The sequence below is a fragment of the Danio rerio genome, chromosome 19 (genome assembly GCF_052040795.2).
Source record: "Danio rerio strain M-AB ecotype USA chromosome 19, GRCz13ab, whole genome shotgun sequence".
In the NCBI taxonomy this organism is placed as follows: Eukaryota; Metazoa; Chordata; class Actinopteri; order Cypriniformes; family Danionidae; genus Danio; species Danio rerio.
Genome location: NC_141039.2, coordinates 34,548,434 through 34,574,867, shown reverse-complemented (window position 1 = coordinate 34,574,867; position 26,434 = coordinate 34,548,434). Strand labels below are relative to the sequence as shown.

Below are 26,434 nucleotides of genomic sequence, written 5' to 3'. Positions count from 1 at the left end.
ATGATCTTTACAGTTGTGAACTTTACATAGTTAATTTTTATACAGTTATATATATATATATATATTTTTTTTTATAGATTTTTACATTTATTTACAACAGTAAACATGCAATATTTCTTCATGGGACATCTTTACTTAATATTGTCATGATTTTTGGCATGAAATAAAAATGTTTTTTGGCTGTTGCATTGCATTTTTAGTGTAACATGCCGTTGATAAGTTTCAAATCAAACCCCTTTACCCAAAACCTAAGACAGGTTTAGGGTAAAAAAAAAAAACGTAATAAACATTAAAGAATCAAATCGAACACAAATTCACACATTTCACAACTTCACACTTCTAAAGCTTCTTCGATATCTCCATTTTTCACAGTTCAAAAACACCTCTAAGATTTCACAAAATTTAGAGAATAAATTACACTTTATTGTGTGTGTGTGTGTGTGTGTGTGTGTGTGTGTGTGTGTGTGTGCGTGTGCGTATGTGTGTGTATTCACCCAGCTATTTAATAAAATTTCACATCATTAAAGTTTTTTTTTTTCTGTATCTTGATCAACTAAATGCAGTCTTGATAAACACATGTTCCATGACCATACATAAAAAGTAAAATAATTTAATAAGAAAAGTTCAGTTTTTAAGGTCTAAAAATCAATGAAAGTGACCGGTCTTGAGCCAAAAAGATTTGAATGGCTGCCTCTGCTCGTATATGTGAAGAAAGGTTAATAATACTTGCCAGTATCTCTTTTTGTCCATCATGTTTATAATAACGCAGCACATTCTCCCTCACCTGTACCACCGTCATCAGTCTCTAAGCACTACAAACCCAACAATGACTAATTAGCTGGGTGAATAGACAGATTGGCACAGAGAGAGCAGCGCCACAGTTGTACCCAGCATGCCCAGCAGCATTACAGAGCGCAGCATTAACCCCATACTGAGCCCTGAGGAGAGAGAAATGGCTGCAGATTAACTTTATGTGCTTTTAAGTGAAGCGCCTGCAGCAAAACCTGATGGCCGAGTGCTGAAAGGACACCAGAGACGCAATATTTTAGGCAGCCAGATTGCAGTTTGTGTGCTAGAGTGGGTTGTGTGCTATTCAGAGATGAATGGAGAAGGTCTTATTTTATCACAATTCAGTGTATACACACGTCAAACATACAACATGATATTTTCAAAAACATGAGTTTAATTTAAAGACTTTAAGACATTGTTAAGACCATTATAAATACAATTTTAGACTCATAACCGGCTAACAACTAAGGGATTTTTCAAATGTCCCAGATGGAAAAGATTTTATTTGCCCTATCAAAATTATTGTTGTAATTAAGAGCATTTAATAATGCAATAATAAAATAATAATAATAAAAAAACAAAATAATTTAAATATTGTGTGGAAACTTGTACTTGTATTCATTAATCTACGCACAACAATCTGTCCAGGTCGGTATCTTCAGCAATAAATACATGAAGCACTTTTAAACAAATGTTATTGTAAGCAAAAAAATAAAACCAATATTATAAATCGAGTTAAAAATTACTTTTTTAAATAAAAAGTTTAAAGTTTTAGTGAGATGGATTGTTGATGATTGTATGCGTTGCGGTCAAATTGGATATCTATACATGAACAAAGGAAAATGAAGACCTATTTAAAAAATATTTAAGATCTACAACATAATATTTCAGTAAATTTAAGACTTTTTAAAGCCTACAATTTTGATTTTGAGATTTAGGACATTTTAAGACCCTGTGGAAATTCTGATTCTATATATATATATATTCTTTAAATATAACATTGTTTTGAGAGACTTAATAAAAAATAGTTTACCATTTTGTTGGAAATAACGACTGTTCTTTTAAACTTTTTATTTTTCTTCATTAATCATAATAAGAAACACCAAAATTTGAGCAACAAATCAGAATATTAGAAGTATTTGTGAAAATTGTGCGACATTCAAAACTGGAGTTATAATGCTGCAGTTTTTAGTTGTTTCAAAATGGAATTGCAAAATTTTTAAATAGAAAAAGTCTTTTAAAATGCAATTGTATGACCTTTTTTTAAAACTTTATATTCAATAAAATAAATGCAGCCTTGGTAATAAATAATACAACAAAAAAATCAATAAATCTATTTAGCTTACCAAATGTACAGTTGTAGTCAGAAATATTAGCCCCCCTTTTTTATTGTTATTTTTTAAATGTTTCCCAAATGATGTTTAACAGAGCAAGGAACTTTTCACAGCATGTCTGATAATATTTTTTTCTCTAGGAGAAAGTCTTATTTGTTTTTAAACACCATTTTAAGGTCAAAATTATTAGCTCCTTTAAGAAATATTTTTTTTCTCTCAATAGTCTACAGGACAAACCATCATTATTACCCTGACCTGCCAAGTTAACCTAATTAACCTAGTTACACCTTTAAATGTCACTTTAACCTGTATTAAGTGTCTTGAAAAATATCTAGTCAAATATTATTTTTTTTCATCATGGCAAAGATAAAATAAATCAGTTATTGAAACTTTTATGTTTAGAAATGTGTTGAAAAAATCTTCTCTCCGTTAAAGAGAAATTGTGGAAAAAATTAATGGGGGCTAATAATTCAGGGGGGCTAATAATTCTGACTTCAACTGTACAAATCTACTGATGTCAAATTACACAAAAAATATGTGAGAAAGAAAATCACGATACATTTGCTATAGATAGAATTAACAAAAAAAAACATATTTTGAAAGCCATTATTTATCTACAAAACTGATTATTTTCAACTTAAAACCCATTACCTAAAGCACATACACAGGCTCATTGTAGATACATACCCCAGTCTAAATTTCTGAACAGCGCAAATTATGTAGCCAGAGGTATATGTAGCTGCATTTTGTCTTTAAAATGAACGCTACAGGGAGGTATGACACTGCTGACGGCTTCTGTTCCTTTAGTGCTACCAGCTGACCGTTTACCTCTGTGTGGACGGCTTTTCTGATGTTACCAGTTTGCCCAGTGGCTCGTGGAGTATATAGGCGGACTCGGGATGCAGAGTGGAGTTGACCACGATGACAGGGTTTGAGTCTGGTGAAGAACAGTTCCAGAAACCAGGTCAAACAAAAGCAAAAAAATATAAATAAAATAAATAAGCAAGAGGCAGAAATGGTGAAATCATGCAGCCGAGACAGCTTCTCATTTTCTAGACTGCTTTTGAAAACACTCGGTTGGGTTTAGGGTAGGTGGGTCAATCGGACAGTCAGTCAGTCAGCTGAAGTGTGTATTTTGCACTCTGATGGATTTATGTGAGAAGAGCACACGCTAGAGAAATTTGAGATCATCAAAAAGTGTACATAGGGGCCTCTGGCAGATTTGCAAAGACAAAAACTGCAAGCAGATTTCAGTTACGTATTTCGCTGTCCCCAGAAATATAGACCTGAGTACAGATCTGCAACAAGCCTGGGGTTGAGTATATTTCTCCCCCTGTCATTCCAATTCAATGTAAACTTCAGTTAAACTCAATTGTGATTTCTCACTATTGGTGCCATGTTTCTCTGGTAAGTGTAGTACTGTGTGAGGGGGAGCGAGAGAGAGAAAGTGACATGAAACTGTAGCCGAATAGAAACTCAGTCTGGCTCTCTTCAAGCTCTTGCAGTGCCAAGTCTGAGTGTGTAACTATAAATGAGAGTGAGGGTGGTCTGCGAGGTCAGTGAACAAAAATATCCACATACCTTTACCTAGCTTTTATAGGCTGATACTGTTTATATAAAGCTAATTATAATTACTACAGACTAAACCCTCACCCAAATGCTGCAATGAAGCTCAATCTTTTGGTATGCAGGTTGAAGTGAGAAACCCTGAGATGTGCTTTTTGAATATTACTTTCTATGTACAGTAACTGTTTATGAACGCAAAACGAAGTCCTTTTTTGGAACAAAATCAATTGTACAAATCATCTAATTGACAATAAGGATACATATAGTGTCTCATAATTTAAGAGAAATCCTCATGAAAGCCCTGTAGCGACCAAACCTTTATCAACAGAAAGAATCCACTTTTATTTGATGAGAAGCATATTTTGTGGATAGAAAATGCAATGAAGGTCATTTTAACTGTTTTGTCATTTAAAACTTTATGTTTCTGATCAAATCGATGAAAGACCAAACCCAAAGTTTGTTAGGAAGTCAGTAAAGGTGGAGGTGAAGTTTCAAGGTTTGGTTATTGGTTTTTGCAGCAGATGTTGAGCATATATCAGAATATCAGAAGCCCTGTCAGCAACATGTGGTTCCTACTTTGCATTCATCACACAAACAGTCAGCAATTTTAAAGCTGAAAACACTGAAATAATAAAATGGCAGCCCAGATTCCTGAACTTAACCTGATTGAGAATTAAACATTGAAAGAAATCCACTATAGTCCGCTGGATAAGGAATTCTCACCAGTGTATCAGATATTAACAGAGGTGTTTCGTTTCTACCACTCATTGCAAGCAGTCAATCAACCCCTGGACTATCTGACCAATCAGACAAGAGCCGGCTCTCAGAAATGAGCGGTTTAGAAAAAAACTAATATTTATTCATTCATTTATTTTCTTTTCAGCTTAGTCCCTTTAATAATTAGGGGTCGCCACAGTGGAATGACCCGCCAACTTATCCAGCATATGTTTTACACAGAGTATGCCCTTCCAGCTGCAACCCAGTACTGGGAAACATCCATACAGACTCATCCACATACATACACTACGGACAATTTAGTTTATTCATTTCACCTAAAGCGCATCTCTTTGGACTGTTGGGGAATCCAGAGCACCTGGAGGTTATTATTATTATTATTATTATTATTATTATTATTATTATTATTATTATTATAGGTTTGGTTATTGGTTTCTGGAGCAGATGTTGACCAAATATCAAAATATCAGAAGCTCTGTCAGCAACATGTGGTTCTTTTCCTGCGTTCATCACACAAACAGTCAGCAATTTTAAAGCTGAAAACACTGAAATAATGAAATGGCAGCCCGGAGTCCTGATCTAAACCTGATTGAAAATCAAACATTGAAAGTTTAAAATGGTAAAAAAAAAAATCCACTACAGTCAGCTGGATGAAGAGTAGATGAAGAGTTCTCATCACTGTATCAGGTGTTTAAATGGGTGTTTTGTTTCTACCACTCACTGCAAGCCGTCAAACAATCCCTGTACTATCTGACCAATCAGAGAAAAGCAGGCTCTCAGAAATGAGCAGTTTAGAAAGAACAAATGTTTAAATGAAGCAATAGAATGGTTTGAAACTCTTTGGACATGATTAAGAAAAATAAAGTGCTTTTGTTTTACCTTGGATACATGTAAATGAACTGTAGCAGACCTCCAAAACAAAACAAAAAAGGGAACAAAATTACATAATAGGAGGACTTTAAAGGGATTTACTCTCCCCAAAAATGGTTCCAATCTTTTACAAGTTTCTTCATTCTCTTGAATTTACATTTATAGTAGAAAAACACTATGGAAGTCAATGGTTACTGGCAGGTTTCTTCAGAATATGTTCTTTTGTGTTTGAAGAGTGAGTAAATGTTATGACAGATTTTTCAGTTTTGGGTGAACTATCCCTTTAACAGCAGATGTAAACATGTCATAGTAACACACGTACCTGCACTCTATTATAAAGGCTAAACTTCCTCCTTATTGTTTTCCCTGATGAATCACTTCTATGATGACTGTATTAACAAGCGTGTCCGAGTCGAGGTGACATTGACGGTGCTTTGTGTATCAATACTAGCACCAAATGACCTCTAAACCAAAGTCACAGAACTGAAAAGCTCTCCTCTCTTCAGCCAAAACTTTAACTGCATTCAAAAAGAGCTGCTTAAAAGCACATAACTGCAGACGCGCAGCAGAATCTGGTTTCAACCTGAAATCGATATGACACGTTTGTTTGTCCTGGACGCAAACATTTGACTGTCCTTCTCTCCTTCCCCTCCATTCACAAGCTATCCTAAATCCGCCAGTATGCGGAGTGTGTATCAGTGTGTGTGTGACGGATTACGGCGAGGCAAAGCACTGCTAAGCCCCTCTATTACTCGATAATCCCACAGGAGTGTGTACACACGCTCTCGCTGAACACGCACTGACAAACACAGAGTAAAGATACACACGCGAGTGACAAATGAGAGGCAGAACAACACACTTGGAGAGCAGACTGGCCATAATTTTGAATAACACCATACTAATATACAAATACAACAATGCTACTTACAGTATGCTTGAATGAACATATCAAAAATATCAATATAGTACATATGCAATCACTTATGAGTATGAATCATAAATAAGTGTAGAAAACTATTATGGATGTTTTATGATATTAATAGACGTGTTATAAGCTTCATTGGTAAAAAAAATTGTCAAAAATCAAATATTTTATTATAAGGTTATATTTAAAAGTAATGATCACACATATTCAAATAATCAAAGGTATTATAAAGCAATTACAGAATCACTAATAAATGTAAATAAAGCAAATGAAAGCATTGTGTACTATTATATACAAAAACACTACTTGGATGAAAATATAAAAAATCAATATAGTAAATATGCAATCACTAATAAATACAAATAAAGCAACAATAAGTATAGCAAACAGTTTTCATTAATTATAAGGTATTATTAAGCAGTTGCAGAATCACTAATAAATGCAAATCAAGAAAACGAAAGCATCATGTACTATTATTAATATGCATGTTATATTATAATTATGATTATTATTAATACACACTTATTATTAATGAGTGTAAATATTAATAAAAAAAGTTAAATAGAAAATATACTCATTAAATATACACTCACTGGCCAATTTATTAGGTACACCTGTCCAACTGCTCGTTAACGCACATTTCTAATCAGCCAATCACATGGCAGCAACCCAATTCATTTAAGCTGTGTTCACACTGCACTTTTCTCCCCATAGACTTCCATGCATATGCATGTGAATGCATCAGACCAGAAACCCAAGCTTGTGTGACAAGTTTTCACAGTTCGCTTTGTTCGAAAATTCAAGCTTGCTGAACTCTGACCTGCGAAATCACATCACATAATTGCATGAGACTAAACAAAGCTCAAAACATGACCTCTCTGGACAGAAATTTAAAACATGGAGAAATCATTGACTTTTTTGTAATGTCTAATTATCTTTTCTAATCCCTCCCCTTTTCGCAGCGCTGCATGACAGAATTTAGCATGCTTAAACTCTAGTGTGACCGCAGCTTGAGGCATGTAGACATGGTCAAGACGATCTGCTGCAGTTCAAACTGAGCATCAGAATGGGGAAGAAATGGGATTTATGTGACTCTGAACATGGCGTGGTTGTTGTTGCCAGATGGGCTGATCTGAGTATTTCAGAAACTGCAGATCTACTGGGATTTTCACTCAAAACCATCTCTAGGGTTTATGGTCAGAATTGTCAGAAAAAAAGAAATATACAGTGAGTTGCAGTTCTGTGGGCGCAAATGCCTTGTTGATTCCAGAGGTCAGAGAAGAATGGCCAGACTGAGCTGAAAGAAAGGCAACAGTAACTCAATTACAACTGAGGTATGCAGAAGAGCATCTCTGAACACACAACCTGTCAAAACTTGAGGCGGATGGGCAACAGCAGCAGAAGACAAGACCTGGTGCCAGGCTCATCAAAACTGGACAATAGATGGTTGGAAAAATGTTTTCTGGTCTGATGATTCTCAATTTGTGCTGCGATATTAGGATGGTAAGGTCAGATTTTGGCATCAACAACATGAAAGCATGGATTCATCCTGTCTTGTATCAATGGTTTAGGGTGGTGGTGGTGGTGTAACGGTGTGAGGGATATTTTCTTGGCACACTTTGGGCACATTAGTACCAATTGAGCATCGTGTTAACGCCACAGCCTACCCGAGTATAGTTGCTGACCATGTCCATCCCCTTACGACCACAGTATACCTATTTTAAACCTTAGATTGGTTTCTTGAACATGACAATAAGTTCACTGTACTCAAATGGCCTCCACAGTCAACAGACCTCAATCCAATAGTGCACCTTTGGAATGTGGTGGAATGGGAGATTTACATCATGGATGTGCAGCCAACAAATCTGCAGCAACTGCATGATGCTATCATGTTAATATGGATCAAATCTCTGAGGAGTATTTCCAGTTTTTTTGTTGAATCTATGCCACGAAGGATCATGGCAGTTCTGAAGGCAAAATGGGGTCCAGCCCAGTACTAGTAAGGTGTACCTAATAAAGTGGCCGGTCAGTGTATTGTAAATGTTTAGGTATTATTATTCATTATTATGGTAATTATATTAATCATTGTTCATATATTATTTACTTATCATTTAATAATCTCATAAAAAAAATGAAATATAGGATTCCGAATTCTTCAAAAATGGTTAAAAAATCATCACTACATTTAGCTACTATAAGTGGCATGTTATGAAAAAATATTATAAACAACATGGTATTATTATAATTAGATATTATTATTCACTCTATTGTTTTTAGATATTATTAGCAGCATATTAGCTCCTGTTAATATTCTTAAAAATTTATTTTAAATTGATCTAAATTATAAAAACAAAATGAATTCTAAGATATCTAGAATAAAAAAAAAAACCAACAAATGGTCTCAAACTCCGAACGCAACTGCTATTTAAACAAACCATAAACCATATAAGTGTGTTTGCACACAATTTACACACAGTCGGCTGGAGTTTTCGGTTTCAGTGCACCTCCACCCACAGGCCTCTTGCATAAAACACCACCAAGCTCTCTAGCAAAATTCAACACGCAGCCACACACAACAACACAACCCATTATCACCAATATACTGCTGTGAAGAGCGAAACCTACATATAAACCCACAACAGCATCACGCTGGATTCACAAGCACTCAACACAAAACGACCACACACACACACATCATGCACCAAAGCTCAGCGTGAGGCCCTGTTCAAAGCCATTCACACACTGCGAATCACGCAGAGACGGCTTTATGTTTCTGAGAGCAGGGCCGCAGGACTCGGGATGGAAGCTTTTTTTGAATTGTGGCGAATTGGGACGACGTGCAATTGTGTTTGGTGTGGCCTTGTTTGGCTCCGCGATGCCGGCCAAAAGAAGACAGACTGAAGGGTTGCTTTGAGGACACTGCTGTGATCATAACAATAGTCACGTCTGCCCACACAGCACTGGCTGAATGATGTCCTACACAGAAACCAGGGCTATTGGAAACTTTAAGATTTGCAATGCTAATCTATGAATGTGACCAAGTTAGATAACGAGGTCAAAGGAAAATTGGGTTGGATTTTATATCCATAGAAAGCATGAGTAAAAGTGTGTACTTTAATGCTAGGTTCACATCAAATGTAAAGAGAGAATGTGCATCGCGTCACTTAAACTACATTAGTTTTGGGATGCTTTTCGGTTAATGCAAATTATTTCTACGAGTTGTATTGTTGAATGGGCCCTTTGCACATTTCCAGGTTTTTTAATAGCGGAAGTTGTCATAGCTGAGTAAACTATGAGTGTAGTGATAGGAAGAATACAACAAATATTTATTTTACAATCCTATTTGCTGAAATAATAAAAGGAAAAACTCCACGATTGTTACATACTGTACATGATGAGACAACAGAGATGAGAATCCACGTGCAGTTTATAATCAAGAGTAGTTAGGCAGGCAATGGTCAAACAGGTACAAAATGAAGCATGAGGGTAATCCAAAGAACATGGTTAAAATAACAGGCAAATAGTCAGGACAGGCTGCATTACAGCATAAACAATGAAACAAAGTCCAAAAACAGGGGAAGGCAAGACAAGGAAATTGCACCGTAATGCCAACAGTGAACAAGACTCAGCTTTAAAAAACAAATCTTCAGAATCTGTCACAGGAAAACTACCAGTAAACTAAACTAAACTATAACAAAACAAAAACAAAGAGTGCTTGATCAGGTGTTAATCATAAAGCATCGCGCTGTTATCTCTCTGTGCAGTATATAAACAGAGTAATATCTCCTCTCCTGTGAGCACTCCTTTTAGCAGTCCTGTAATCATTCATTCATGACAAATTAAACATTTAGATAACACCGAGGTAATAAATAAAGGGTGAGAAATGAGCATGACAGGCCAGATCCCCACACACAGACTACCTGAAAACAGCACGCAACCTGATAGTTTGACAATCACACAACCTGCTCCGAATGATAAATATGACCCCATGTAGACAGAAAGGAAAGACCCATGACGGTGAATAAGCACACTGTACACAAGCTTTTACCGGCTGTGACGTTTACTTGATTATTGCTCTTAAGCTACATTCATGAACTACTTAGTTATATCAAATTCTTTACATTTTATTTTAAACAACACCACTTTTTTGAGAGTGGGCTCATTTTATAACCCAGTTAAACAGTTGAGTTTTACCATTTTTTAATCCATTCACCTGATCTCCACAACAAAGGCTCAATCTTAAAATGTACCCCTGAAAACATTTCTGGAGATTGTGAATTATGTAGCCAGAAGTAAATTTGGTTGCATTTAATTTTTTAAATGAATGCTTTGGGGCGGTATGACGATGTCCCTTTTCGCGCTTACCAGCTAACCGCTTACCTCCATATGGACAGTTTTCTGGCAGTTACCAGTTTGTTCAGTTAGCTCGCCATTTACGCTGGTAGACTTGAGACACAGAGAGGAGATGACCACGACGACGGGGTTTGAGTCTGGTGAAGAACGGTTCCAGAAATCAGGTAAGACCAAAACAGAAGCAAAAAAACAAAATAAACAAGTAAATTACAGGGTAAGAATGTGGTAAAATCAGAAAACAAGGTTAAAACCAGGCGAGGGCTTTTCTTTTTCTGAATTGCTTTTCAGATTTGTTTAGGGTTTCGGTTTAGGGAAGTTGGTGGGTGGCTCAATCTGTGCTTTTGAAAACACTATCAGTTGGGTTTAGGGAAGGGGGGGTCAGTCGATCGGTCAGTCAGTCAGTCATTCAGTCAGTCAAACAGTCAGTCGACAGCGGCCTCTGGTGGATTTACGAGAGAACAGCAGGCGCGAATGGCACTTGCTAGAGAAATTTGAGATCTCAAAAAGCGTTCTTATTGGACCTCTCGTAAATTTGCAAAAACTGGTAAAAAGAATGAGCACTTTTAGCTTAGCTTACACAACAGCTAATAACAAGCTAACTTCCGTCATTATAGCCAACGTGTACAACTGCTTGCATCGCAACCATGAATATATTTGTGAGAGAAGATTCAGAACTATTTTCATGTGCTCTGTAATATCATTGTGCCTGCTGCAGCCATGGTACTGAGACAAAATTGCTTAATTATAACACCAAATTGACTGTAAAGTTCTAGCCACAATGGCCACAAAATAACAACTTTTTCATTTCCCTCTTAATAGACAATGTAACTACAGAAGAGTCAAGCATTTAATAGTAAAATTATCAAAATTCTTTGGTCATTTTTGAGAGTAGGCCTACACAATATTCGAAAAATCTAGCACTGCAATATTTTTAGTTTTGCAATATATAACGCGATATGAATACAGTTTCACCAGATGACTTGTATATCTCTATTTGGAAAGAATTTATATTGTTAGATGTTATTGGTATTGTTATTAGATTGTATATTGTTATTATATGATTCGATAGTGGGAGTGCATCTCCATAAAATCTAATAAACAAAATATAAATTTCCCTGACACATTTTCGCTGTTGTTTTTGCCATTTGCAGTGCGTTTCTGTATTTGCATATGTTGTGAGTATTTTCTTGCACATTTTTTGTCAATGATTGATGAATTAATGTTTGCTATTTGCATCCCCATAAACAATCGATAAACTTTTTGAGGGTACCTCGACACATTTTCATTGTGGTCTGTGCTATTTGCAGTGCGTTTCTGTATTTGCATGTGTTGTGACTATTTTCATGCATAATAATCTATAAATAAAATCAAGAATAAGATACAATTGAAATAAAGTGTTTTATCGTTTCCAGAGTCTAAAGCACAGTAACCGAATGATAAAAATCAACATTATTCAATAAATTTAATCATTGTAAAAGTCACAAGCGGTACAATTTCTTATGCCTGAATGCTTTTAAGGTCAATATACAGACACAGGCATCAAAAACACATGCAAATGATGAATTATAATACAAACTCAACACTGCATATGCTCCGATGTGACTATTGCAAAGGATCATATTGCAATATCGATGCTGAAATTATTTATTGTGCAGCCCTATTGGAAAGAGATGCTAATGGTCTAATCAGATTCAATGATCTATGCTAAGCTAACCTAAAAGTGCTCTATGCCAGACCTGGAGAGCGGTCGAATGGATTAAAAAATGGTAAAACTCAACATCCTAATGCTTCATGCAAAAAGTGCAGAGATCCTTTACAAAGCTAGTTACATTTTATATTCTTTAATTTTCTGCATATTAAATATTGTAAACATACACACTCAAAAAGGTACACTTCAGTGCCGCACAGGTGGACATTAGTACCTTTAAGGTTTAGGTTGCTGAAAGAATCATTTGCTCCTTTTTTCCAGCTTCTTGATTGTTTTTTCGTGCTTCACTCTCGCTTTTGTCCTTTTCTGAAAGGATTGGACGTCAGAAGCACTTCAAGAATTACTTGCATGTTATTAATATCAGTTCACAAAGTTCGTTATTTCGAATATAGATGCATCTGCAAGCTCTATGGAGAAAGTGAAACCGCTCGCACTTTTAGACGGCCTCGTAAATCAAAAACAGGACATGGCAGATTTTGTTCTTCTTGGCGTTTCCTTTGTTTTCAATCTCCTAGCTTGTCGCTCACGCAAGTGACCTTCCTCTGTAAACCAATAGTGCTCAGCTGCACGTTTTGCAAAGGGTACCCAAAAAGTGGTACAGAACGGTTCGCATTTTGTTACCTTTTTACATTGGAAACGGCCATAAAAGAGTACCGTACTGTACCAATCCGTAGATACAGGCTATTAATTTACTATGTGGTATACATTTGTACTTTTAGGTATTGAAACGTACCTTTAAAGACCTGTTGGGAACGAAAATGTGCCTTTTGAAAAGGTACTGCAGCAGTGAGAGATTTTGTACCTTTATTTCTGAGAGTATACAATGCAGAACATTGTAAACTACTGATGTAATTTCGTCCTGATTTATATTGAAATGTTTTTTAAAACCTTTTTTTAATTTGTAAAGTAGGTGCCATTTTTCAGATCTATTTATATTAACTTTGAGATGGCAAATCCCAACAAATGAAACCAGTTATTTAAATTTTCGCTCAGCGCCTTTATTTTGACTTGAGTATCATTTCTGAGTATTTTTACACCCATGTTGTTCTGTAAGCAGACATTTTTTGGTATATTATTTCTGACCTTTGCTGTTGCTGAAACATCTCCAGTGATGTGGGTTGCAAAGCAGAACATTGCCGATCGTTCATTGTGAGAAATCAAGCATAGACAAAACTTCAGCAAATGTCAAGCGTACACAGAGTCCATCAAGATATGAGGTAATTCTGAATATTAAAAGGAATCTAATAGCAGCAACACTTCTCCGAATATTACTTCACATTGATTGCTTGGCTCTCCTTCTCCTTGACCCGGTTTTCAAAGGACGAGGATTTTTATAAATAACCTCTATGAACCTGCATGTTTTTGTAAGTTGTGGGTTTAAAGCCTAGATTGAATGCAACATGACTCCGCATCTGACTTGTGTGTTTTCAGCATTGCTTCTGACCTGCAGGCTCGTGCACCGGGTCAGCGGGTCACCTTTCACACACGCCACCAAATCCTCTGCCTGTTTGGATGGGTTATATGACATAAAATTGGCTTCTAAACATGGCAAGCCATTTTCACATTCACTTAATTAACCTTATTCTAAAATGCGGAAGTGCGCCTGTTTTCGGGATTGTCTTAGAACTTCCGATTCAGTCGCCTATGGGAGAAATGACTAGGAATAATAAACGGCAAAAAACAGTCAAACTACTTGCTCTACAAACAAATGTTTGCATGACTATACAGACCAAGTAGAATAATATAACAAGGAAATATCAGTTTGCAACATCAAACAGCGAAACGAGCAGTTTTTAATGTCTAAAAATGAATGGAAGTGAATGAGACCGGAAGTCTCGTGCCAAAAAGATTCAAATGGCAGCGCCCGCTCGTCTGCGGAGAATAAGGTCAATAGACTGTATTAGTATCTATTTCCATGAAACTAGTACCTATTTGTTCTATATGATATCTTTTTTATGAAGTACTTATCTATTAGCTACTAGAGTTAGTTATTTAGGTACTAGTGGTTGTACTTTTTCCCATGGGTTGCGGCTGGAAGGGCATCCGCTGTGTTAAAACATGCTGAATAAGTTGGTGGTTCATTCCGCTGTGGCAACCCTGGATTAATAAAGGCACTAAGCCGAAAAGAAAATGAATGAATGAATGGTTGTAGTTTAGTTACTAAAACTTTCCAGATAGAACTTACAGATATATTTACATGTTAAGTAGATGCTAGGTCTTATTTATTACATACTAGTATTTTCCTATTACTTCTTATAGATATGAGTATATATTCATTCGGTTCTTGTAGTTATTACATGAAAAATAGTAATTAATTATTAGATATTGAAACTTCTTAGCTACTGATACTTGTAAGGATGTAGTAGACGCTAGTAAAATTTTAAATAAGTTATACTAAGCAACTAACTCAGCAGAAAACCTGCCCTTCAGGACCGAGTTTGTACACCCCTGAAATATTCTCTGGCCATTCCTTTTATTCATAATATAAGATGGGTAAAAAATTGGTGTGACTAGTAAAATAAGACTTGTTACTAGTAATTATTACAAAAGTTATTGTCTAATAAATAAGTAGCAGTATTAACTGAATAAATGCTAGTATTTAATAATAAAACGAGCATATATTTAACAGGTTTAAGTATAAAATAATTAGGTACTGGCATATTATTATATATAATATATATAATAACAGAAAAATCTATTTAAAAAATAAGCTTATGCTTAATGATTCAACACTAGTATTTCATATTTTAATAGTATTTAAGTATTATTAAGTAATTACTGGTATAATTATTAAGTACTAGCAGTGGTTTTACCCTTTGACCTTTTAAAATTACTGAAGAGTGAGTAGTGAGTATTTTGCTGTAAAAAGCTGATGCATTTACATGTAATTTGTGGATGTGTGTGAGCGTAACATTCTATAGGGCATTTAGTTATTGCCCAGCAGGCACACAACGTTATAAGAGCCTAAAATTAGGTCAGATTTAGGTTGTGACATCAGGTGACCAAAATTCAAGTCTAGCCAGCGTCTAAGGACAACGTTATTTTGATGTCCAATAATGACGTCAAATGACGTTGATATTTGGTTAATTTTAGGTTGTGTTAAAAAGTGACCAAAATCCAACGTCGAACCAAAATCTTAAACCAACACCATATTGATGCCAAATACTGACATTTATTCATCAAGTAAAGCAACCTAAATCTAACATCTGATAGACGTTATAGTAATAACGTTCACACAACGTAAAGCTGTAACATCCTTAGAGGTTGATTTTAGGTTGGACGTTGGACATTGATGTAGGCCTGATGTTGGGTTCTGACGTCAATCTGATTTTATATCCAAATAAAATGCAACATTCCCACGACATTGGGGTACAACGTTAATCTGACATCTTGTGTTTGCTGGGTGTTTAAGGCTATTTCAGTCATCATACAGTAAATACAGTAAGTCATCTTCTCATCAGTGAAATGCATCTTAACAGTCTCTGGGTCATTGTATAAACAGATTTTGAACATCGTCTTGGACACTTTTAATGCTTACAAACAGTTTAATTGGACAGGAATCCCATGTCAGATTTTTTTAATCGACTATCTTAAAAATAAGTACGGTAGTAGCATGAAAACAAATACTTTTTCAAATTAAACGTGTAAAATAACTTGCCATATCTAAGAACAGTCAAAAATCTGGGTAACTAGTAGTAGTAGTAGTAGTAGTAGTAGTTGTAGTTGAAGTAGTAGACAGTGTAATAGTATTGATTGTTATTGAGTAATTGTTACGGAGATTATTGAAGTAGTAGTTCATGTAAGTAGTAGCAGAAGTAGTAATGGTGTGGTAGTTACAGTAGTAGTAGTAGTCGTTGTTGGTGTAGTAATATCAGTAGTAGATGTTGTTGATGTAGATGTAGTAGAAGTGATTGTGGTGGTGGTAGTAGCAGTAGTAGTAGTAGTAGCAGTAGACGTTGTTGTATTAGTTGTAGCAAACACTATAGTAGTATCAGTAGTGGTAGTCGTTGTAGTAGTATCAGTATTAGTAGACATTGTAGTAGTAGTAGTCGTGGTTGTGGCTGTAGTAGAAGCAGTAGTAGTTGTAATATAAGTAACTTTTTGTAGTAGTAGTTGGTGTAGCACTTGTGATTTATTATTATTGTTGTCAGTTATTACTGTTGTCCTTTCTTTCTTTTTACTCTCATTTTTACTATCATACATTAATAAGCATTGTTGTTACTCCCTACCTCTGACTGGTTTCTTTCTATATGTTTTATGTATATCTGTGACACTTGCCTCATTTATTGATTTATTAGTTATTGTTCCTTATGTATGTACTCTGTCCTGTCCACCAAGTTACCTTTACATGCATACACACACTCACACGCACACACTCACGCACATACCAGTACATGACTATATTGTTGTTGTTTTTGTTTTGTTTTTGTTTCGTTGCTTTGTATTTGTTATTTGTTGACGTTTTCTTGTATTTGTATGATTTTTGCATATTCTAATAAAAAAGAAAAAAGAAAAAAAAAATCTGGGTAACTTGTAACTAAAACGGTTGCCAGATAACATCAGCATTCATGTCTAGAATGATGGAATGTTAATCATTTTAAAAACAACCCATGAACAGAAGTACTGAATTCCCCATGCACTGTTTGCGTGTGATGTCAAGATTTTCGGCAGTAAAAGTATGACCCAATGACCCAGTCTGTCAGACACAGAACATTTGGCACCTGAGAATAACAGTTGTTTGGTTTCAGATGCAGCCTCTACGAACCACTTGGATAATTAAAAAGCGTTTGTGCTCTTAAGTCCCTAAAGGGCATCAGTGTAAGAGGCTGTTTAGATAAAGGATAAACTTGTGAATGCATCTGTGTGCATTTAGAATAAAGATATTATTAGAGAGAGAGTTAGTGTATTGTACTGTAGATTATCATAGTAACTTTACGGCTCGTTCAACAAACATATTTGTAACAACACTGGTTATATAGGTGTAACCGGAAAGACTGGTTAAAACAATTTGAATATAAAAAAAGGTTTTCATTTTAGTATGTATTATATAGAATATTATGAATAATATGAAAAACAAGACTGTTATGATAGATTCAACCGAGGCTCATTCTGTAAACATACCTCTATATACATGTCTGGAGACCGCCAAATACGTCCAAGAAGGTAACTATTATTGCAGTTTTATTTTTGCGAATCCCCCAGAGGCTGTGGTGTCTGTTTTTTAAGATCTCAGATGAACTCCACTGTTCAAAGTAGTACCTCATTCAAAAACACAAAGTTTTTAGACTCTCCGTGTTTAATTTTCTTTTTATATACATGACTATGCCGTCAAATTGTTGTATTAACACAATATCCCAGTAGTGCGAAATGGCTGTACATCATCACTGGAGAGACACTAAGGCACTTTGCCAACAGCCTCGATCCAATGTACGCCTCCCACCAGTGCCAATTTACAGCCATATCGCACTGCTACTCATGTGATATTACTCTTCCATATATATTTATACAACAGTTCTGTCTGGTTCTCGAATCTGATTGGCTGATAGCCGTGATATATTTAAGTATTATTGGAACTCGTAAAGCCTCTTTACCCTTTGTGTATTACTCCACCCACATACAGACAGCAAAAAGCAGACACTACAGATCTAAAGTTTAAAAGATGCTTGCTCAGCTGTTTAACTGTCAGCTAATGATTTAAATCCAACGCGGAAGAAAGTAGTTCCTCATACAAAAAGGTTTTTGAGAGTCTCCATGTTTGATTTTGTTTTTATATACACAATTATGCCGTCAAACGGTTGTATAAACGCAATATCACACTTGTAGCAGTGCGATATGGCTGTATATCGGCACTGGTTGGGGCACAAAGGCACGAGGCCGTACGCTTCCCACCAGTGCCGATATACAGTCATATCGCACTGCTACGAGTGTGATATTGCTCATTATATATTTATATATATATATATATATATATATATATATATATATATATATATATATATATATAAAAATAATACATACATACATATATATATATATATATATGTATATATATATGTATATATATATATATATGTATGTATGTATTATTTATATATATATATATATATATATATATATATATATATATATATATATATATATATATATATATTTTTTTTTTTTTTTTTTTTTAATTTATTTTTTTTTTTTTTGGGGATATGCCTCCTTAAAAAAATTGCTTTTTTCATATGAATTAAATCCTGTGAATTGGTATAAATAAGCCACTTTTCTGACAATTTGTAAAATAGTCATTAGTAAAAAGTTTCCTTGTGTGATTGGTCATATTCCTTATTTTTATCACCAGATCAGAGTTAAATCCCACCCCTAGGTCAAAGGTGAAATTAATTTTGGGTTCAATTTTGGGACAATAATATTACAGCGTGTCGTAGAGCTGAAGGTTTATTCCTCTGACCTTTCAATGTTCCAACTTCCAATCCAGCAAATGAGGGTCAATGTGCTGAGTGACATGTTTATGGCAGCAGTGCATGCAGTTTTAGTTAATTTGCACCCCAAGCTGCCATTCAGAAAGAACATGGAAAACAGATGCATCATACAAGTCAGTCAGTGTGCGAATGTTTGATATAAAGGCATGTAGCTCACCGACAAAATCAAATCAAATTAAATCAAATAAAAACCACCCTCAACTCATTTCAAAGAAATTCTGCAGAATGTTCAAATGCAGTAACCATTGAACCCATATTAGTTATTTTCTACACTGTAATAAAATCAGTTTCTGTATTTTGTGATTCACAAGTGTTCTCTGTTTATTTACAGTAGTGAATCGAATTATGGGACCTTAATCTCTGCTCTGTCAACTTTTGAGTTCAAAAGAAATTTCAACTCTAAAGTTAAACAAAGTGACTTTTATTGACATTTTAGCATTTATATCTAAAATAATATAAATGTATTGGAAATTATATACAGAGAAACAAGTCTGTAAAATAATAAAAAGTTTTACAAGGTTACACTTTATTACAAGATTTTTGTACCTTAATATACAACACCAACCTAGACAATATATCACATTAAATTATCTGAAATGTTAATAAACGTCCCTTTTTGAATTCTTTTAAGGTTAAGGTTAAAAGTTCTTGGAAGCAAGATTAAGGTCCCATAATGCAATTCAAAACATAAACAATGGGTTAAAATAAAAACATGAATCACAAAATACGGAAAACAGCTAATTTACAGATATTTTTACAATGTACTGTGGATGTAAATTTGTCCATTTCCAACATTCTTCAAAATATCTTCTTTTGCATTCAACAGTAGAAAAGAAACTCATAAAGCTTGGAAACCAATTGAGAGCGAGTAAATTGTAATTTTAGGGGTTAACTGTCCCTTTAAGAAGTGAAAAGTGTGAGGATGTTGGGTTGGACAGTTGCAAGTTTAGCCTTGTGATTGCGATGTGCTTTGGTGTTTATGCTAGTAATTTATTTATTCTCCCTCTTTTCTAGAAAGCGCTCCACTGAGATGGTGGTGTGAAAGGACACAGTTTTAAGTGCTGAGGGGGAGAGGGACTCGGGCACAATGGAATGCCAGCACCGCTCCTGCCAAGAACACTTTTCCCATGCGCCCCGGAGCCAAGACTTCCCCCAACAGCCAAGAATAGCACTGCTGTCCTCACACACTCACTCACACACACAAACACATAAACTATGACTTCAAAAGGGTCATAAAGGACACACACCTGACAAAAAAAAACCTAAACAAGACTGAAATTAGCAATAAGAAGATGACTAGCTGAGATAGGTAGAACGCTCAAAAATCAATTACTCATTTTCATTTGGGTCCAAACTTTTATCTAATTATACTTTATTTCTGTTGAGCACAAAACACATTTTGAAAGTTGGATGAAGCAAAAACCAACTCCTTAACCCCTTCAGACCCTGCATCCATTACAATGGACATCACATGACATCCCATGTTTTTTTCACTTCCAGGGCATTTTACCAAATTTTAATCCAACAGTCCCTGAGAGTGGACATTTTTCATCCAATCAAATGGCAGTGACGTAATGCATGACGTAATTTGAAAAAAATCCACTCAACATTCCAAACAAGTAAGCCACATTTACATGGTTTTATTCAGATGTATTAATATATTTGCAGATATTTCATAGATTGTATGTAAAAAAGAGGGATTTAACTTACTAATTAAAGTTACAAATCGATTGTAGAATTGCAAGCTTTAGATCAGGATTTTTTTAAATATGTTTGTCCATTACGATAGACAGTGGGTTCAAAGGTCTGTTATTAAAATTAAATCTCCAGCAATGCTGATTGAGCTCTTTTATATTCAAAATGTATATCAATGCACTATTTTTTTGAGTCACTGTTACCAGAGGTAGAGGGAGAAATTGAGGCAGTGGAAGGTCAGGATCAAGAAGATGGAGAAGATCATGACCATTGTAATGATGATAGTATAATGTTAGGGAAGTACAACTGTTTTGACCTGATGTCCACTACAATGGACAAAAAAAATAAATAAAAAAATACACCTAAAGAGTGATGATTTTAAATTTAAATAAGTCGTCACCTTCTTGCTGGTTGATGACAACATTCATCTTTAAAAAGTCTGTCCATTTTATTAAGAGATTTCATCATTACAAACTATTTGAATCTCTTTGATGTGGCATGACATCACTGAATATAAATTCATAAAAGAACCATTTTCTGGTTAGTAAGTAGAGTTCATGTATAGTTCAGTATGCATGCTTTTATTGCAATCAGAATTATAAAACCCCCTGAATTATTAGCCCCCCTGTTTTTTCCCCCCAATTTCTGTTTAACGGAGAGAAAAAAAATTTCAACAGATTTTTTAAAAATAATAGTTTTAATAGCTCATCTCTAATAACTGATTTGTTATTATCTTTGCCATGATGACAGTACAAAAAATTTTTCTAGATATTTTTCAAGACACTTCTATACAGCTTAAAGTGACATTTAAAGACTTAACTAGATTAATTAGATTAACTAGGCAGGTTAGGGTAATTAGGCAAGTTATTGTATAATTACGGTTTGTTCTGTAAAAATATAGCTTAAAGAGGCTAATAAATTTGACCTTAAAATGTTTTTTTTTTTAAATAAAAACTGCTTTTATTCTAGGCAAAATAAAACAAAAAGACTTTCTTCAGAAAAAAATATGATCAGACATACTGTGAAAATGTCTTTTCTCTGTTAAACATAATTTGAGAAATAAAAAAATAAAAAATTCAATGAGGATTTAATAATTCTGATTGCAACCGTACATGTACATGAGCAGAATATTGAGCTCATTCTAATTTTGACCAAAGTGCACACAAGCTTTTTAAAGATTTTTCTTTCGCTTTGGTCGAAAATCACTTGTGTATAACAAACCAATGAAATAAATTGGTTTCGTAACGCAGCACTTTCTGCGTCCAGTGTGAAAGCTGCTTCACTCTGCCAAGAGACTATGGAAGGAAGAAGAGTGAAATCAGCTCACTGAACACTGCTGAGCAGTACGGCACAGCATACCTTTTTTTCTCTCACATTTAACTATTTTTCTCTTTTGGCTAAAAACCAAAAATGCCATTGTGATAGTTTTAAACACTGTTTACACCTGTATTCAGTGTCATCCACTTCTAATCGTATTTACAAAAACTCATAAAAAAACAGATAAAAATTGTAAAATGAACATATTTTGTCAGTCCAATACACTATTGTGGTAATTCTGAACTTCTGATTTAGTGGCTAATTCATATTCATTGAATGATCTCATTTTAGTATGATTTACTCATCCTCCAATGAGGGGCAGAGAACCATTTTTTCCTTACAGTAATAATTCAAATAATTTATTTTTAAAATATAAGTCATCTTTGAAACATGTATATGATAGAATCATCAAGAAAAACTGCCACTGCCAATAAAGAAAAGAGCAAATAGAAGAAATATGCAGAGTTGGGAACAAAACAATGATGCCATGGTTTATATTTTTATATTATACTTTGATCTGACAAATCCTCCAGCTTTTTAGAGTGACATCACACTTAAAAAAGCACTTCTGAAGCATTACAGTGCGCTCACCGCATCAATTTGTCATCCATTTCTCTAGGATATATTTGTTTTAAACTAACCAACAGAAAATAAAAAAACACATTGCAAAAACCCACCTTTGCCATATTAACACTTAATGGGAGATTAGGACATTCAGAAAGCATTAGAAAGCAGTGTGAGTGTGATGAATTGCTATGCTTCAGCACACACACTAAGAGGCCAGTGACCTTTAACTGGATGAGAGCTTTTACTCTAAAAGCCCATGATTGGTTTGAGAAGCTATTGGCAGAGTAGAGCTGTCTGACAGAATGCAGACACAGAAAAGAAAACCTCAGTTCATCAAGTACTCATTTTCATATGTCTCCATTAATCTCCCTTAGAATGAGCTCATATCAATGCTTTCCTAGGTCTGCCCGTGAGCATGCACTGCCTGTGTGACTATTTGCCTCGCGCATGTGAAAATGTATTGACCAAGCTTGTTAATTACTTCAAATTAAGCCATTTGGTGATTGCAACTGCATCTATAATAGCTGATAAGTTTCGGTAGTTCCTCTTGTGTCCGTTTAAATTTTTACAGTTAGCAGTGTTGCTAAATTATAAATATTAAATTCAGCTATTACATAAAAAAATTTTAACACACAAAATATAATACATAATTGAACAAAAATGTAATAATGAATCACAAATAAACATTTTATTAAATATTTTTATAACATTTAATAGCGCTGTCAAAAATATTTTTCTTGATCTCAACTAAACTATACAGTTACCAGACAAAAGCCTCGTCCCCTATCCAAGTTTTAGGAACACAAAGTGGCTTCTATAAAGGGGGAAAAACCTCTAGATTACATTAATTTTACCAAAATAAAATAAGAAAAAATTCTTGATTTTTAATTATTTAATTAGGACAGTAGGGTCTGACTTTTCTGTCAAAAGTCTTGTCACTTTACAGAAAAATATACGGTACAGAATATAAAGTCATAGTGCAGTGGGAAAAGAATAAATATTGTATATGACTTCCATGTGCTTGGACAACTGCATCCATACATCTCGGCAATGACTCAAAATAATTTATTAATAAAGTCATTTGGAATGGCAAAGAAAGCGTTCTTGCAGGACTCCTAGAGTTTATCAAGATCCTACGGATTCATCGTAAATGCCTCCTCCTTCATCTTACCCCTGACATGCTCAATAATGTTCATGTCTGGTGACTGGGCTGGCCAATCCTTGACTCAAACTTGAACTTCTTTGCTTTGAGGAACTTTGATATGGAGGCTGAAATATGAGAAGGAGCGCTATCCTGCTGAAGAATTTGCCCTCTGCTGTGGTTCTTAATGTAATGGGCAGCAGAAATGTCTTGATACCCCAGGCTGTTGATGTTGCCATCCTCTCTTCAGATCTCTCACACATCCCCATACTGAATTTAATCCTAAATCAGGATTTTTCCTTCATCAAACTTGACTGATTTGTCTGAGAATCTTGAGTCCATGTGGGTTCCAGTAGATCTTCTGCAGTATTTGTGATGATTGGGATGCAGTTCAACAGATGATTCATAGGAGAAATCTACCTTCTGCCACTTTTCCAAATGATCTAGAAATCAAGTTATTATTTGTTGCTCTTACAACTGGGATCGACGACAAGACTTTAGTCAGGTAGTGTACAGTGGTACAAATTGATATTTGAATTAAAATGTCAAATTCAGTTTGCTAAATTGAAAAACTGATCAGAAAAAATATTCATGACAATTACAATGGCCTCATGACAATCATGTTCATGACAGATTTATGACAAGTTATGTTGTCTTGCTGATGTCAAGTTGTCATGACAAAGACACTGGCTGATTTTAATTTCTTGGTGATGTCCAGCTGTCTTGACAAGGACAAAGAAAAGCTTTAATTTTAAATTTGTTTATGTCAAGTTTTCATAAAGATATCTCAAACAATATCATATTTCCATTTAAAATGACCTAACTCAGTGAAAAGAAATCTATTTCATATTTATGACATGTCTTGTCATGATTATAAAGGGTTAATGACAATCTTATAAACAAGTGTTATGTAGCTTTAATTACACTAGCCTTATTTTCATGAATTAATTTACAATCAGCACAAACATTAGCACAACAATGTTTCTTTCACGAGCAGTGGGCTATCAATGCCACTCATTCACAAATCTAGCTTTTTAAACCATACAAATTCAGACTGACATGACATCAAGCATGTAAACTACATTAGACCGCACCTACACTCATTAGAACATGCCTGAACACATGCGCACGTGTGTTTTACTCTCTAATGAGACGTACCTATAACAATCCGCACGTGTGAACACACTACAGTAAACCTGCACATTACAGTACGCCAGCTCTTCAGGCATGAATCATTAAAGCTGTGTTTCCCAAGCGGTTTGAGCAAACTAGTTTTTTTTCCTGGAGGTGTTTTATGTGAAAGTGCCTCTTTCAGCCCCAGCTGTGTTGTCTAGTAAACAGATCTGTTGCTAGGCAGATCTGAGTTATTGCTCCACCAATCACTGCCTGACTGAACGGGTGAGTAGGACACAGATTAAGCAAGAGTTATTTTTACAATTGCGCTCCAGATAAGTAGTAAAATGTAGAATTAAAGGTCATTGCTATCAAAAGGCATCTGTGTGTGTGTGTGCTGTTGTCATTTTCATTTCATGAAAAAATAAATTGGTCATATATACAGTTGAAGTCAAAATTATTAACCCTCCTATGATTTTCTTTTTAAATTTTTTCCAAAATAACGATTAAAGGAGCAAGTAAATATTCACAGTATTTCCAATAATATATATTTTTTGTAGAAAGTCTTATTTGTTTTATTTCAGCTAGAATATAAACAGTTTAAAATTTTTAAAAACATTTTAGGGTCAATATTATTAATTATTATTATTAGCCCCTAAAACTGGACGATGGCTTTATCCACATAAGATATACATTGTTTATGTTACTAGAGTATTTTCTCTATTCCTCTCCCAGATAAACAGTTGCTTACCTTTATGTATTTTAAAAGAAAACTATAAATAAACATGATGTGAATCCAGCAGCTCGGATCTCTCCTGCAGTTGTGCTAGAAGGGATACAGCTGCGATTGGAAGTTAATGAGGAGTATGATTTTAGTATTTCCATTTAGGGGGGCTCCAAAAAATAAAAAATTAAATTATATTATATATATATAATTATAATTATATATATTTATAATTATTATAATTATATATATATATATATATATATATATATATATATATATATATATATATATATATATATATATATATATATATATATATATATATATTACATTTCACCAAAAAATGTTTGTTTAATATTTATTGTATACTAGTATTCCACTGTATTACATAGACAGGCATAGCCATTTGAGTTCTAAATAAGTTTCTATATTCAAATGCATTTTTTGTTTCCTTGTATTACATAAATAAACCTTTCAAATTAAGTGACACATATAAATATATATTTTTAAACTTACAGGCTAATTCACATATTTCAGGATCGGAATGTAAATAATAAGCAGATATTTTAACAATTTTATTAATAAACACCATTTTCTTAGCAAACTTAAAGGGGACTGAGGCAATAGAGGCAATGAGCTGATCGCAAAAGTTTTAGAGGGGCTGAGTGGTAATATGGGGGGCTACAGCCCTACTAAAATAGGCCTAGCAACGCCCATAATGAGAAGTATTTACACTGTTTATTAAACTATGCAATTTTTGTATTTTATTAGCATCTACCACTACCTTAACCCTAACCGCAACCCTCATGGTAATGTAAAAATATTATTTATTGTTGACCAGTGTCACAAAAATTACGCAATACTATCCCATCTAGACTTTACTGTCTCCTGCAGCTCAGAATAAACATGGCGGCAGCCATTACCTGTCATATTCCAAATAATACAATCATTATTAAGCTATTAATTTTTTTAAAAAGCTGTTTATGGTTAGAAATGTGTTGAGAAAGTCTTTTTTTCCATTAAACTGAAATTAAGGAAAAAATATACAGGTGGCCAATAATTCAGGAGGGCTAATAATTCTGACTTAAATTGTATATAATACAGATTAAATT

General features: G+C 34.5%; 2 protein-coding genes across 4 annotated transcripts in view; one reads left to right on the top strand and one right to left on the bottom strand.

Annotated features, from left to right (window-relative positions):
* Positions 1-26,434, top strand: part of hpca (hippocalcin) — an 802,490-nt gene that overhangs the window by 291,928 nt on the left and 484,128 nt on the right. The window lies entirely within an intron of this gene.
* Positions 1-26,434, bottom strand: part of atxn1a (ataxin 1a) — a 214,356-nt gene that overhangs the window by 34,711 nt on the left and 153,211 nt on the right. The window lies entirely within an intron of this gene.